The sequence below is a fragment of the Prenolepis imparis genome, unplaced genomic scaffold (genome assembly GCF_030444845.1).
Source record: "Prenolepis imparis isolate NDT839.2.m4 unplaced genomic scaffold, iyPreImpa1.0 SCAF_1, whole genome shotgun sequence".
NCBI lineage: Eukaryota > Metazoa > Arthropoda > Insecta > Hymenoptera > Formicidae > Prenolepis > Prenolepis imparis.
Genome location: NW_028141159.1, coordinates 9402383 through 9418343, shown reverse-complemented (window position 1 = coordinate 9418343; position 15961 = coordinate 9402383). Strand labels below are relative to the sequence as shown.

The 15961-nt window shown below is 37.8% G+C and overlaps 1 protein-coding gene and 1 long non-coding RNA gene across 4 annotated transcripts in view; one reads left to right on the top strand and one right to left on the bottom strand.

Moving 5' to 3' along the window:
• Positions 1-15961, top strand: part of LOC145944816 (uncharacterized) — a 394708-nt gene that overhangs the window by 97698 nt on the left and 281049 nt on the right. For both annotated transcript variants that reach the window (XR_014426733.1, XR_014426734.1), the window contains exons 6-7: positions 14786-14880; positions 15192-15237. This is a non-coding gene — a long non-coding RNA (uncharacterized LOC145944816). The remainder of the gene's footprint in view (positions 1-14785; positions 14881-15191; positions 15238-15961) is intronic.
• Sli (slit guidance ligand) overlaps positions 1-15961 on the bottom strand; it is a 329787-nt gene that overhangs the window by 92229 nt on the left and 221597 nt on the right. The window lies entirely within an intron of this gene.

Genomic DNA, 15961 nt, shown 5'->3' with positions numbered 1-15961 from the left:
CTTAAAACTCACCGTTGATGTATGCCCGACCGTACTGATATCTGCCTTTATGCCTTCCTCTCTTTCCCGTATAATGTCGGCGATACATCTTTCCGCTTGTTCGATACTTTTTACGAGACGATCCATTCATCGTTCCACGAGCACCCGATCTACATCTCCGCCACTGTCCGGGCCGAAGTTCACGATCAAAAAGAGCATAGATTATAAAGCAGCAGTTCGATCACCGTTACCGGCGTCGAAGCGTATCCGGCTGTCAGCGGGTATCGCGATCTCGAAAAGGGCATAGATTATCAATCGTTTCGATCAAATTTCTCTGTAACGGGACTCGGGGGTAGAAGGGGGTGGGAAGGGCTGTCCGCTGGGATTCGGCCGACTCGAAAGACTTGGTGCGTTACGACGCGACGATGTTGTGTATATCCTATATCCGAGCACTCTCGTAGGCCGGATGGACCGAGTTTTAGGGTGGGCTTCATGCATGGGAAAGTGGAAAGGCACTTACATCGTGTTTCCTACAAGGGAACGATGGATCCTCTTCGCGCGCGAGCCTCCCGCGAAAATCTATGACATTTCCTCCTGAGGTGTAACTCACAGTCGCCTCAGCAACAGGAACCTTATGAAAGTCAAAGCGCGCTTCGTGTTTGCGCGATCGTCTACTGAAGTCTACTCGGTTCGCAACTTGTTGCTGAATTGGCTTGGCTGCCAGAGATAAAATCGTCCCTACGTATATCGCCGAGCTGAATATTTACTCGAGATTTCATCGAGAGAGAATGCCGCTAAAATGTAATTGGCAGAATTTTAACGAATGAAAGAAAGAATGTTGCACTTTCGAAATGAAACAACGAATCGTTTCTGTCGTGACCCGCGATATCTTTGAAAAACTTGAGTTTGCGCTACCGTATTTTCTTCCGATGAGAATCTCATGAAATTCAACGAGCGTTGCGATCAAGCCGCATGCAAATTTACGAGAAAATCAAGCGCGAGATTTTTTTTCAAAGTCCGAAGTTGATTCGCGTTAGAAATATATATATATTTACGGCGCACCACCGTCTTTATAAAATCATGGCTGATGGTTGTCGTCGACGTTGGTCGTATGACATGATTATTTCCTACTGCAGGATGCTCGTGATTGTTGTCATCCGCGTAGGCTGCTTATGACTCATACTACTTCAGCTTATTCCGCGTTATGATTATAGTTCTGAAAGAGCGACAGCGCGCTTTGTGATTCGTTAACGACGTGAATAAATCGTACGGCAACCGTCGCTTCTTTCTCCTTTCATGTGAATTTCTTTTCAATTTACGACAATGGACCATGATTTCATAAAAATATATTACCTGTAAGACATTAATATTTAGTTATACAGAAACGATCTGCAAAATCACGAACGACGCATGATTATTTTGTATTCTGTCATGACGTTCTTCAAAATAGTTGAATGACGGCGTAATAAAAAGTCGCGGTAAAAGCATTTCCAAAGAGTTGACATTTTTCACATCTCGTAAATTCTGATTGCTTATTTTACATTTTCTATGTGGCGTTGACAGCCTTGCATAAGTATTGGTGAATATGGTCCACGAAAATATGGTCATAAATCAGTTTATATGAGAAAAATTATATACATATAATTTAAGTTGACATATATTATGACAATCATAGCTTCGTAGCGAGACATTCATTATTTTTCTATGCAATATCTTCTTTAAATCCGACTTAGTTTCCCACGCTCTCCTTATAATAACCGTAATTACACTTACGAGAAATATGCAATTACTTATTTTTGAGAAATTTTACTTTTAACTTTTCTCTCTCTCTCTCTCTCTCTCTCTCTCTCTCTCTCTCTCTCTCATTTTAACTATCTAATTAATAAAAATCTCTTAAGAATTCACAATATAGAAAAAATAGAAAACATATTTAAAATAACGCAATAAAGTTTTCTGTGAAGCCCTCAATGTTTAATAAAATTTGGACGTGTCTAGAGAGAAGGTACCAGATTACTTGACCTGATTTAAGAGGATCTCATATAAACTGATGAGAAACGTGACGTTGCTCAACTTCTAACTGGAATTTTCAATGATAGGACATCCGAAGTAGCGACACTCGGCAGTAACGTCGTCAGTAGTGACGACTTAACTAGGTCAAACGTTAAAGTATTTAGCATGTCTCTCCTATCTGCGATGTAACTGGATCTCGTGCATCAGAGCAATTATCATGGCAAAGATCAATTTTATACAATGTGTGTACGCAGACAAATTATAATTCCACAAAGCATAAATCTGCCGAAATTAATTACTGAATATTTATGGTTTCATCTTCAAAACATAATTCGCTATGCATTGTGCACACATGCCACTTCAATTATTACGCTAGCAAACTCAAATATTAATTGGCAATTAAATATAATATCACTGTCAATTAATTGTCAACTGAACTGAATGTCAACAAATCATGGTTAATTAAATCTTGTTTGTTTAATTTAGAATCGCTATTATTATTTGGAAACAATATTGATCAAAATTGTTGTGTTATCCACGGATGTGTGTAAAATCGGAATTTAGTAATGCATTTTTGTAAAATATAATTTTCAGCTCTTATCATCATCTAGAAAACGCGTCTGTAAATCACACATATTACACTGGAATCGTATAGTAGCGCTGCAAATTGCATTAGCTCGAGCTATTCATGCGCACGTATCAGTATATCTCTCATATCTTAATGTAAATTATGACTTCCGTGTCAGATCTATTAAGACATCTCGACTTCCACACTAGCGCATGGAATTTGTTACCACCGACTTTTGTGTATTAGCAACACACTTGAATAATCCCTCTGATTACGTTTAACGTCCGCATCTTGACGCGTTAAGAGGAAATTTAATTTCACGCTGTACCTCTGAATTCAGCTATATCAACAGCTGATTTCACGTTACAAACGGGCAGTCCTTCAGTAGCTTCCGGGAACTCTGAGATTGCGAGTACTTGCTTAACAATAAGAATGTAACGTATTACGTTCGTCGAGTACGTCCGCGGTATTACAATGGCTTACATAATCGACCAGCAACGAAGCGTACATAAACAAATGTAATGCAATATATATACGCGACCGCATTCCTAAGTGCGATATACACGTGATAACGACCGTCGAGGGATCTAACGTAAGCACGGGATTGAATGAGCAGGCGAATGGTTGAACGAGACGCTCAATATAGTTTACGTAACACTAAAACAGGACGCCGACATCACAAGGGGATTGCGTAACTTACGTTATACATACTTTCGCGCGGTATTTATCGAGCGAGGCATTACCTAATTCCCATTAGCATAACTCTTATTTCTAATCTGCTTGATTTACTGTTCATATTATACTGATTGACACAAATAATAAGAGAAGCCGAATACGCTTCATTCTCTTATGAGCGTCTAATCATCTAATGTGATACCGCGGTTATAGATAAATGACGTTTAAAATTCTTATGTCGATGAAATATTTAGGCATATAGGACGATAAGCGGATCAATGATATCTAAATATCTAAGTTTGCTCTTTTTTTCCTGTCTGATTACTTTCAATATAATATAACATTCCTATATAGTACAAAGATACCTAATTATATATCGTCATTATTTGCTATATGATGATATCTCTTATAAAAAATGTATAAAAATAAATTATTATGAATAATTCCGCGTAAAAGAAAAAAAAACAGAAACACGTAAATCAGGAATATATTTTGCATTCAAATCTCTTTTCTCCATAAATAATACACTTATGGTGTACATAGTTTATCTCGAAACTTAATCGGCGTACACGCAATTGTAGAAAATTAATGTCGATTTGCTGCGATATGCTCCGCAATGGGAAATACACAATGTATACGTATATATGTGCTCCTTCCAGTAGCGCGCTTGGAGAACAACATATAGATGCAGAAATTAATGCCGCTTTGTCACGGAACGATCGAGTCGTTGACGACAGGCCGAGTCGATCTCGTTCACGAGACGACGACGACGACGTCTGGCGCCGCGAGAGAGAGGACTCGCGGATATATCCTCCTCGACTCTCCTCTCCAGCATGGAATTACTCTCGTTATATTCGAGAGAGATCCCGTGCTATATACATATATACCGTGATGGAAATTGTTGGAGAACTTTGCGCGCCGTGTAGCCGCGGACGGGGGAACTTGAAATTCAGTTGTGTGTTAATTCCTACGAATTTTCAGGGCGCACCCTTCGGGCCAGGTCGGGATCGACGCGCGCTTTAGTGCGTTTTCGCGATTAGCGCGTACACGCACCAGTGCGACAAAACACCCCTCATCCCTTTCTCTCGCGTGTACGTTTACGCGGTCGGTTCGCGCCCGAAGGTCGCACTCGCTGCATACGCGCGTGTGGGTGAACACGACTCTTTGCGAATCCATTAGCCGAATCCTTGCTCGGTCGTTTCCCTTCGGGCAGCTCGATGATTGAGAGAAAGAGACAGACAGAGAGAGAGAGAGTGAGAGGGAAAGAGAAAGATTCGAATACTCCAATTTCGAAGTGTTCGAAATACTGTTGCACGGCAACAATTGTTATTCCGGATTTTGATTCAACTTTGGCAAGTTATATGTCGAAATGGTAGACCGTGTGTTAGGCAATAAGTTGAACGATATCTTACGATAATGGCCACCTGCGCACGACTTTAACGATATCCGCCGTTGTATTAATTACAAATGATATTCAATATAAGATATAGAGTTACTTTTTGTTAGAAACTACATTTTTATCCAACATTATATAAAGATATTATTAAAATCTATCCTCTGTGAAAATTATTCGGTTTTAATCAATACTCGAGCACCTTTTATCTCAAAGGGTTTATACTTTTTTCCTTTTCATTTTATATAATATCTTTTTTGTAAAAGAGATATAATACGAAAGATAATACTGTATCGATGAAAGAAAGGCGGAATAAAAAGATATTATTGATGTCGGTTGCCGTTGAAAATTAATAGCGAAGACGGGTGAAATGAAATTGACAGCAATTGGAGTAAGCCAACCGCAGTGTGGTTATGACCGCAGTAAAGTTTTAGTGCGTCAGTAAAAGTTTTATTTACGCGTGCCCTTCTGCCGTTTTATCGCTGTAAGAATATTTTGCTAATTGGAACTATTTTATCCGAGTGATCTTGTCGCTTTATCGTTATCGTAGTAAAATTGCAATTCCACTTTTATATCACCCGAGAAAAATAACATTCGCGCTGGTAAGCCAAAAGCCCATTTTTCCATTCTCTTCTCTCGCTCGCAGTGCTATTGTTTTAGCACACACTTACCTGAAACAAAAATAAAACAAGATTCATATTAGAAAATTAATTATACGAAATGTTACTTTATATTATAAAGTCATTGTTTAAGATATATGTATATATGTATTTTATATATTTATTATTAATTACGGCACACTTTGATTGCAAACCATCCGCTGATTGTGTGCAAAATGATAGTTGCATATACCTATAGCTTTCGCACAATCGACGATTGATTTTCGGTATATACGACTTTCGCGGTTAAAGGATTAATTTATCAATTTTTCGATGCAAAACGAGAATTATTTTAAATATATTACAGAAAATAAAAAAATACAGAATAATAAAGAATACAAAAAATCAAATATATTACAGAAAATTATGGCCATTACATGGGAAAGTCATAATTAACAAAAATAATTTAGATTTATCGTTTATTATTACAAGTCAAGCTTGTTCACAATGGAATTATACAAACGTTGGCTATTCATAGTATATTTGATCGGACTAATTATATTTGTGAACTCGAAAATAACTTTGTTGGTTAGCTGTGGAGTCTGAATGCGGTGGAACGCGTCGAACTAACTTGCATGTTACATATTGATTGCCCAACCAGTCTACGTGTATGAGTTTCCTGCAAACTTATTCGACGCCAAATAGTATTCAACAGGTTTTCGTGTATCGCGTGTAAACGTTAGTTTGTTCATGTTTCGCGAACTGTTGATATCAATGTGAATGTTGCGTCTCGATGTTGGCTTTATTAAAACAGAACTAACGAGGGAATATTTGAATATTCATTGTGCTCCTATACTTTGTGTGTAACGGTATTTCAATTTGCGTTACTTACATCGACGTTATTTTTCGCATTCCATCATTCGTTAATTATTGAACTGTCTCATTATAACTTTGAAAAATTCGCAGGATTGTGAAATATTTAGTTTAGGAGTAATATGATCAAATTTTATTCGAAATAAAAACGCATCAAATTTTTTGGACTCGTATTCATAACAAGTTATGTCAGTAAACAAACTAATTGCACCATTTATTTTAGTATTTATTTAAAAAATATTCAAAAATATATTTTTATTTTACATTTTACTTTTTATCTTGATATTTTTAAAAATAATTATACAATCGACTATAATAGACCATTATTCCATTCATTGATATAAATGTAGAAAAGAATGAAATGATAAAATGTTTTTAATGTAGTTGTATTAATAACATCAAAAATATTTGTTGTAGTCTCTATAACAAAATTTAAATCAAACATTTTGAATTAAATATTGTTTTCTTACATTGATTGATTAAATTACTGTTTGCATAGAGTTTTTATCATATTATATTGTGTATTAATGGATGGAATAACTTAATAATTTTTCGCATATATTTTAAGATAATCGAAAATTTTATTTTCTAAAAGAATAAGCTTGAATCAATGAACAGATTCTGTTTACTTTTCCCTTCAAGCTTGCTATTTGAATTGCCCCGAATTATTCCGAAACTTGCTTAGTGGAACAATATTTGAAGACGACCGTTGGAATGTGAAAGATATCGTCGCACATGACGAATGATGAATAAATACCGCATAAATCATACAGAGAGCCGCTCGGAAGACGTCGACAGCGCTGAAATAATCGTTATCGGCTACCGACAGCGTGGAACGCCTGACAATGAGACGTTGTCTCCGATCTGATTGGTGCTGGCACAGAGAAACGATGCACATGTGCCTATCGCGATATATCAGCCTGTTTACCGAGCGGTTAACGAGTATAGCTCGGCCCGTGCGCTGCGCCGTGAACGCATTATCCGGTGAATGAGGCACCAATCTCATCCCCGGATCTCGAAGCGGGCAGCGGCCGAACAGTCGGGCATACAGCACTTTTCAAGGCCTACGCGAAGGAAACTTATCGTTCCGAGGGCTTGGTCCGGCCACTCGCTGCAAGTGCGAGAGACATTTGCATTTCATGAACACGAGGCGTCCAGTCCTCCAGTAGGGTGAAAAAGTACAAAATCGTCTAGCTCGATATCCGAGTGGCGACACAAATTATCTTTAGATTTGATATCTTGATTTTGTTAATTATTGACAATGATTATCGTAAGAGCGAAAATTAATATATTTGAAAATTTATTTTCATTTATTTTCTCATGTATTTATTTGGCGATTATGAGCACGTTTTACAGCGCTCGCGTTTTTTTTTTATCTACTTCATTAATGAGAAACTGAATATCTTTGATATTATCAGTTGCGCTGAGAGAGAGAAAGAAAGAGAGAGAGAGGCGATTTTTCGCGCGATGATGAGATTATTTTATAATATGCAATTACGCTTTTACGAGCTTTTACAAGAGCGATAAGAATAACAGATTTTATGAAAAAATAATCTTCGCCCCAGATCTGTAAAATCCGGACAGTGTCTCGACGCAATTTGCAAAACTTTCATGACCAGTATGAAATTAAAGCGTTACGTTCTGACAAGCGCAACCTAAACTACTTCACAATTCACGTTAAACGAGATATAAATCTGCGCAAAGAGAAAATTGTATTGAACGAGAAAATGTCCCTTAGCCTCGTTACGAAAAGTCTCTACGTATATTTAATCGCGTAAGTAAGCTGAAAAATTAATCTGTTTCAACGTACATGTGTAACTCTCCGAGAAAATTCCGACATTACTATACTTGTTCGATATAGCGGAGGATTAAGTCGTGTCAGCGAGATTAATGTAATTTATATTTGCATATAGCGTATATATATATATACACGGATCTAAAACATACTCGCTCGTGTTCTGAAACGAGCATGTACCATCATAAATATCGCGACGATGCGCTGTGCTCTCGTAGAACTAAATACGCGGTTTATATAGCTCCATTTAGATTATGCCGCTTATGAAGATTGTCTGAGCATCGACTAAATTCCATTCATGAGTGATACATCATCGCTCGGCCGAGAGCCAGAGACCACGCGAGATCAGACTGGTAGAGATACTTTCCTGCGATTGTTTGGCAAAGTTCCGTGCGGGCGATTACCAAACCATTTCGAAAGAGAGAGAAAGGGAGAGCACGGTTCTCGCCTTGATATATCGGTGCGACTATTTAGCGCCGCTAACGAGTGCAGGGCCGCCACCGTGCAAACCATCTACACTCGTATAGCTCGTTCTCCCATGAATGGAGCTCGCAATCTCGCTTGTGGATCTCCCGGTGCGGCCGGACCGGTGAAGTGAACAGTTGGCCGACGTCGGAGAGCCTGCTCCACTCGCGGCGATGCGAGCTACCGTTTCAGATTAACATCTTTTATGCATATACATGCGAGACCTGCAGGCGGCCTGCGCGTAGATATAGGCGCTCTACCCAATTCCGCCTGGTGCAGCGAAGAGAAGAAGACTGCACATCTATGTATATATATACATATACAATCGCGAAACTATACGTTTGCGGAGGGCCAGAACGCGCGCGAATTTCTTCCTCTTTTTCAGTAGTATGGCTCGGCTCTGCCGCGACCTCGCTTACGCCTGACGAGTCCCTCTCTCGCGTCGACATCACCGTACCATATAGTCAGGGAAATCTCGGCCTTTATGCGCCATGCCGGTCCATGCTTATGGGCAAGTGGTCTCAGATCTTATCTCGCGACTCGTCTCCTTCGAAGCGGAGTCCCCTCGATCTAAGCCCGGCTGCGCTTACGATCACGTTTTGCTTTCTCGTGCCACTATATCGCGACGCGGGACGCCTTCCAAGGGTGACGGGATAATTACACGGGTTTCACCCCAGGGGGGAGAACTTGTCGTCGCGCTCGGTCGCGTAAGGAATCGCCGAAAAGCCATTGCAGAGCGCTAATGACGATTCCTCTCGAATCCGCATTCCGCGATTAATTATTGAACGATTAGTCGCTAACTAGAGGAGGGCGAATCTCGCCGTAGGATCTCGGCTCCGTTGAGGCTCCATGAAATATGTAAATCTGAGAACATCAAGTATTCATTACGTTTAGCAAGCGGTAAATTTGAATAATGAGCAACATCAAATCTTTTTTTTTTTCCATTTCAAAGATTAAAGGAATTAAACGCGTTCTCCGCGAATAATATAGATTATTATGCGATTCCGTGCGAAATTCATGGATTCGTAGAAACGTACGAGAAATTGAATTAATTTTGATGATACAATCTGCATTATACGCGATGAAATTGAAAGCCATAATTTGACTTTCATACTAGTCATTCATTCGCAGTCGCGAAAGCGATTGTGTATCGCCTGCAACGTGCAATAAGGCTTAAGAGCGTTCCTTGTTAAAATGCAATTATTCCGGCGCGTATCCAGCATTGTTAGAGGCCAGGCGTCGCGTGCGAGCAAGATTCTCGCCCGCTGTGAAAATGATTTGTGAGCCTTTACCTATGATAAATTCCCGTACACACTATATATCGGTAAAGGATCGGCGTGGGCGATCGAAGGCGCTTTCCTAGACACTTTGGGTGCCGGAGTAATTGTGCAGAACACGAGGGAAAACGTTATCGTTAAGCGTAGGAGAGACGGTAGCAACTGGCTTTCTGGATCATTGCCCCATTCATGGATTCGTGCTCGATTGAGCAGCGAGCTTTTCGCTTACAATCGTTTTCACTTTCGAGATTTAATCTCAAAAAAGTCGAGATCCCGAGTAAACTGTAATTAAAGTGAAACAGCGCGCGTTGTATGTTCCAGGAGGGTTCTAAATCGCCGATTTAGTTTAAGGGAGAGTATCATCCCATATTGTCTGTATAAAATTTGATAAAACGCTTCTTTAGACCGCATATATTTTAGCAGACAGAAAATAATTGAATCCGAGAGAGATCGTACGAGATGTCGTGCCGATTTAGCGTCCGCTTATGCATCTATAAAGTATCGTCGGTAATGACAGGTGGTGCGCATCGAGATCTCTTTGTTTTCCATACGATATTAGCGATACATCCGCGTCTTTATGCGGCACGTGAGAGCTCTCTCTCTCTCATATAAAAAAGCATTCGTGCACAAACCGCGATTATCTCGCTCGAAGTGCTCGCCTTCGTACGAATGGCATTGTCGGGTCTGAAATTTGTACGTATACGTACGTACGCGCGGCAACACGACGATGACATTCGCGTGCCTGGAAATATGAAAGTTTTTCCACTGCTCAGACACACACAGGCCGGTGTAATCGTATTCACGGTATTCTGGGCGTACTTTGAATACCGGTTTCCGTTTCTCGACATGCGTCGACTGTGAGCCAATTTATATGCAAAATTATCTCGCGCGGTAACACATGTTCAAAAGGCATGGACGGCCATAAAAAATTACATTATCACATCGTCACGTGGAAATTTGTATGCAAAAACGTACGAACGCGATATCGCGCCTACAGATAGGAAGCATCGCGCGCGGACCGAAAAATACTGGTATTTATTTGTATCTGCCCTTCTTTTTCAAAATCCGACCGAAAAATTCGGACGGATGTAACTGCGAAATATTTCGCGATTCCTACGTCTTAAACTTCGACGATGACACGCCAGACATATTATACACATGTACGGACGATAGGTGAAATTACATTTATGCACGTCCTTCGCTTTATGCATCAACATTTTCTTTATGCATTCGTAATTATCCCGTTGCGCGTCCGCATTCTACCGTAATCGCATGAAATTGGCGACTTAATTAGAAATCTAGTAGAAAGAAAGCGGCGCGTCCCGCCGACGTAATAATTGCGCCGTCGAGTTAATTAATCCCACGATCCCAGCGTGGACATCAAAGCAGAGGCGAGCGAGTCTCTCTCGTTCGGACATACGTCACGATTGATTCGTCAAAGCGGATTGTAATTATTTTCGGCATCTAATTCGCCGATCCGCTGTTGGCTGTAAATTGGTGCGTGAAAATAATTACAAACGGTTTGTAGAAGTGTCGTTTTAAACGAGATCGATGGTTAGTGTAATACGTTACAGCATATATTCGGATATATCGGTTTGTAGGACAATCGCTTTTATAATCTCTGTCGCATAATCTTCTTTAGCATAGTAACGAGATACTCCATGCTGATTAATGTTTCGGTCTATATTAAATTATTATATCATATATCGGATGCCCAGAAATGTGTTAACGGAATTTCGATATTAGCCATAAAATGAGGAATTCGATGGGATTTGAATCTAGTCTTGCCTTTGATAGGCGTAAATTATAATTTTTTTATCAGTTTGATAAATAATTATTTTGAAAAAATCGAATGCTGTCAATTATTTATGCAATTTTATTTTCTTCTCTATCTCTGATATTTTTCGACTTATTCGAAAACAACTGTCATCATATAAGTTTGCGAAAAAACGGTCGATATACTTCGATCTTACGTTCGCGCCAAGTTTATACTTGGAAAAGTTATATTATGTATCCGTATAAAAAAGTATGAGAGTCTGCCATTGACGAAAGTAATCCCGTCGCGGCGCAACAACGCGAAGGCAGACGACGACGACGACGTTATGTAAATGAGTCGGCTTTATTAAACGAATCGACAGGATCGAGCGAAAACGGACCGCCGGTACTCGCCGGTACTTGGCTTGTTTATTTTTCGGTGGAATCGCAAAAATAGCGAGATTATGCAAATACGGCGTTTATCCGTCCGACAGACTCGACAGCGCTCGTCGATCTTCCACGGTCGTTATAACGCGAAGATGTTCAGCAAACGTCGCGAAAATCGCACTCGTTAATCTTCCGGGGTGTTCTTATCGGTCCGGCGTTATGAATTAAAGCCAGTCGCCGTCGGGAAGCGCAACCGGCCGACGCAGGAGTTTAAATAACGAATGTGATCACGTAATAACAGGTCGATCGGCTTCTGTAGACCGGCATAAACTCCGTAGTCCGCACACACACGTATGTATAGCCGTACGTTTATTATCCGCGGAGATGAAAAAGCGTTTCAGCGAAGAACATCTGAGTGCGCGCGCGAACCTATCGAGGGAAAAGATAAGTTTGCCCGCGATAGAGGTTTATGTACCGCATTATTATTCGTATTCCTTCTCGATGGCGAATAAAGAAAAACATGTCGCTATTGTATCGCGATCGATTTATGTAGCTGAATTGTGCAATTTATTATAGGTACGATATGCATGTATTTTGATTAATGGAGAAGTAACTATCTATTTGTTCGTTGAGATAGCAAATTACTATAATTAGCGTTGCGTCTGATCTCGTATGAATTTATTACAGCTGTGTTTTATTGCATACGTCAAAGGCATTCCAGTATCCAAACGTTGATATAAGTACCACCGGAATTTCCGCTTAAACGGCTACGAGGTAAACCATCTACTATAAAGAGAACCAACATAAAGCGATAGACCGGAGGTTCTATTTTAAAGTGAAGCATCATATTTTATAGGATAATGTAAAATTCGTATACATATAGGACGAAGAGAGGCATTGTCTGATAAATTATTAAAACTATAATAATAAATATATATAAATAAAAATAAGTAATCTTGATATGGCACGGTATACTATTTTACACTTTAAATTTCAAAATTATCTTATGTATTAATAATTTTGAAAAATATGTAATATAAACGTATGTTTTATGTAATTTACTCTAATGCAGAATTTGCTGCACTGTGAGAAAAAATTTTACATAATACATACACAAATTTGAATTTGAAACTAAACGATTTATAATTGTTTTAAACTTAAAACAATTTTACGATTTTTAGAGAAATGTTTTGTTGTATTATTGCACATTACAAAAAAAAACATGAGAAAAGTAAAAATATAAATATATATATATATATATATATATATATATATATGTATGATATTATAGAAATGGTGTTGATTGCTTCTTCTCAAATTCAATTTTATTTTGTGTCACTAAAATGATAATTTACGTTGAGAGCTCTCGACCTATGAATATTTTATGAATATTCATTGAGCATATTAGAATATATCGTTAGAATATTCTAACAGATATTCGAATATTTTGAAAATGCATATCATTCATATAATATCCAAATATGATGAGTCGATGATATGAGGCATAAAATTCCGAAAAGAAATCATTCTACAAACGAGATAAAAAGAAAGAAAAATCAATACACATGTATTGATATTTATACACTAAACACTCTGAAATCAAAATATTGTTTAATAAATCAATAGTAGACAATTTTAATACAGTTTTACTTTACTGCATTTTAATAATATTATTACAATACTATATTAGTACAATATATCTTCAAAGCTTTCTCTATGTTTTATATTTCTGTAATAATAATACAGTATAAACTTTAAAGTTGAAAACATTTTTCTCTCGATAAAAGGTAAATTAAAGTTAATAAATTGAAATGATTATTATATCTATCATTAATATATATAGCCAGATGTTTATCACAAATTATACGATATTGAAAAATTGAAAAATTAGACTCGTTCGGAGAAAAATTCAAGAGCATGATCGGAGTTTTCCTCGTCGTAGATGAATAGGGTCAGATCCTTGCGTACGCGATCACGAGAAGCTGTCAGCTCGATAAAACGTCAGCGTAATCAAATCGCGGGAGCTGAAAACGTCAGGCGGCGACGTATCGTCGCGTTTCGGGGGTCCAATCAAGGTGGCATTGAATGCGTTTGTTACGATGCCTCGCTTGGCTCGCCCCACGGTCTGGATAAGTGCATTATCGAAGGCCCACGAATGCCGGCGACACGCACACGCATTACGAGAGACGTGCGCGGGCGTACGAATGAACGACCGAATGGAAAATCCATAGGCGCCGCCGCTGTTCTCGCGCGTATTCTGCGATTCTAATGAGGCGTACAGTCGTCGTCATTTGTCGAGATTGGCGCGAAGAGGCGCGGAGAGGGTGAATGATGGAGCAAAAGAAGGATCAGGCATCGTGAGGGAGAATCCCGTGAAGCCGCGGAATAATAAGCAATTACTGCCGTTCCATAGGAATGGCGCGCCGCCAGGGTGGAAACTGCATTTGCGGAATCTCGATTAAATACATGTTAGATACCATTAACCCTTTCAACCTGGTAGTATTGAGGCGTGTAGGGAATTCTGCATTATAATCGTCGCGGTCTTCCTACGAAGGTTCTTGATGTTATTCAAATCGAATTTGGGATTGTGTGTCTCGCAGCGAGATTCAAGCTGGCAGATGGTGGTACGAATTTCTTCGTGCATCGTCATGTTATTATCTTTCGAAATGCGATCGTGACAAATATCAAGAGAAAACGCGATTATTCCCTACGAACAATTTTATTAGTTCGCATGATTACTCTCTCTCCTCTCGCTCCTTATTAAATAAATGTATCAAAGTGACAGTAATTTATGCAAGCATTTATGACGTGATTTATTCACTTGAAGTAAAAATCGAATATAAAATTCAATACGTATAGAATAATTTTTTGAAATAATTTATTGATCTTAATAATTTATCTTTAATTTTAACTTGTATATTTTTATTTACTTATGTTAGAAATAATCGTTCAATTACAAAATAAATTATAAATTATATTATATTATATTTAATATTATTTTCCCAACAGATACACCTGGACGTTGGTGGGAGGACTTTCTGACAACCCCAGAAAAAAGAAGGAGGCCTAGGAAAGGCATCGGGCGCCAACAGAGCAGCCGTGAGGTGAGTAATTTATTATTCGTTGTGTATTAATCACGTACGCGTGAGACACTTGAATTATTCGTATAATTTGGCTTGCTTATTTAAATAATTTAAATAAGAGAAAAAATTAAAGAAAATGCCTGTTATATAAGACATATAATCCTGTAAAAGTTTTCACTTTATCAGAAGTAGAATCTTTTCAGAATTTACAAAATTAGTCAATTATCTAATAAATATTAAATATTTGATTATTATTGTAATATCAAATTCAATAATTTTTTAAAATATTAATTAAGCGCTCTATTACAATTTGAATTTTTTATATGTTATAGGTTAACGTACCATCAAAATAATCAACTTTGCTGTTTGCATCGGTCGGTGAGTAACAAATTTTTTTTATTAGGGGGCACACAACAGATTTGTAAAGATTATTATAGATGTAGAACGTAGAATTGTAGATTGTAGATAGATCTGTTGCCTTAAAATAAATGGGCTACAACAAATTAGACCAAAAAATTTTTAACAGATTCTTTCAATATGCATTAAAAAGTGTTACAAATGTCAAACATAAATTAAAGAAATATGTAGAAAAATATTTTAATTTAAATTTTCATATTACTTTTTTTTTTTTTTATAAAGAACGCGTTAATATAATATAAATTAATTGCATGTAATCACTTGTTTTTATAGCGCACACCGATTTTATTCTAATTTTTTATAGTCCATTTGTCTATGTAGTGTAATATATCAGAAAACTTCGCTTTGACTGATGCAAACCCAAGTTATCAATTAATTGAATCATTTATTTTATTTAAGTATAAATGAATGATACTGTGAAGTGAAAGTATAATGAGAAATGTATAAGTGAATGTTTAATTTTAATTTTATTTTATTATAAATTTATTATAAATAATATATATTGTTATAAATATCAATTATTACATTTTAATTGATGACTTGGAATTATGTTAGTTAAAGCAAACTTATATAATGACTCAAACCCTGGTCTTACGATATACGAGCGTAAAATTAAGCTCATGTACCGGCGATGAGAATTGGCCGGCAACGGAAGGAATTTTTCTCCTTCATTAAGTTTAATTTT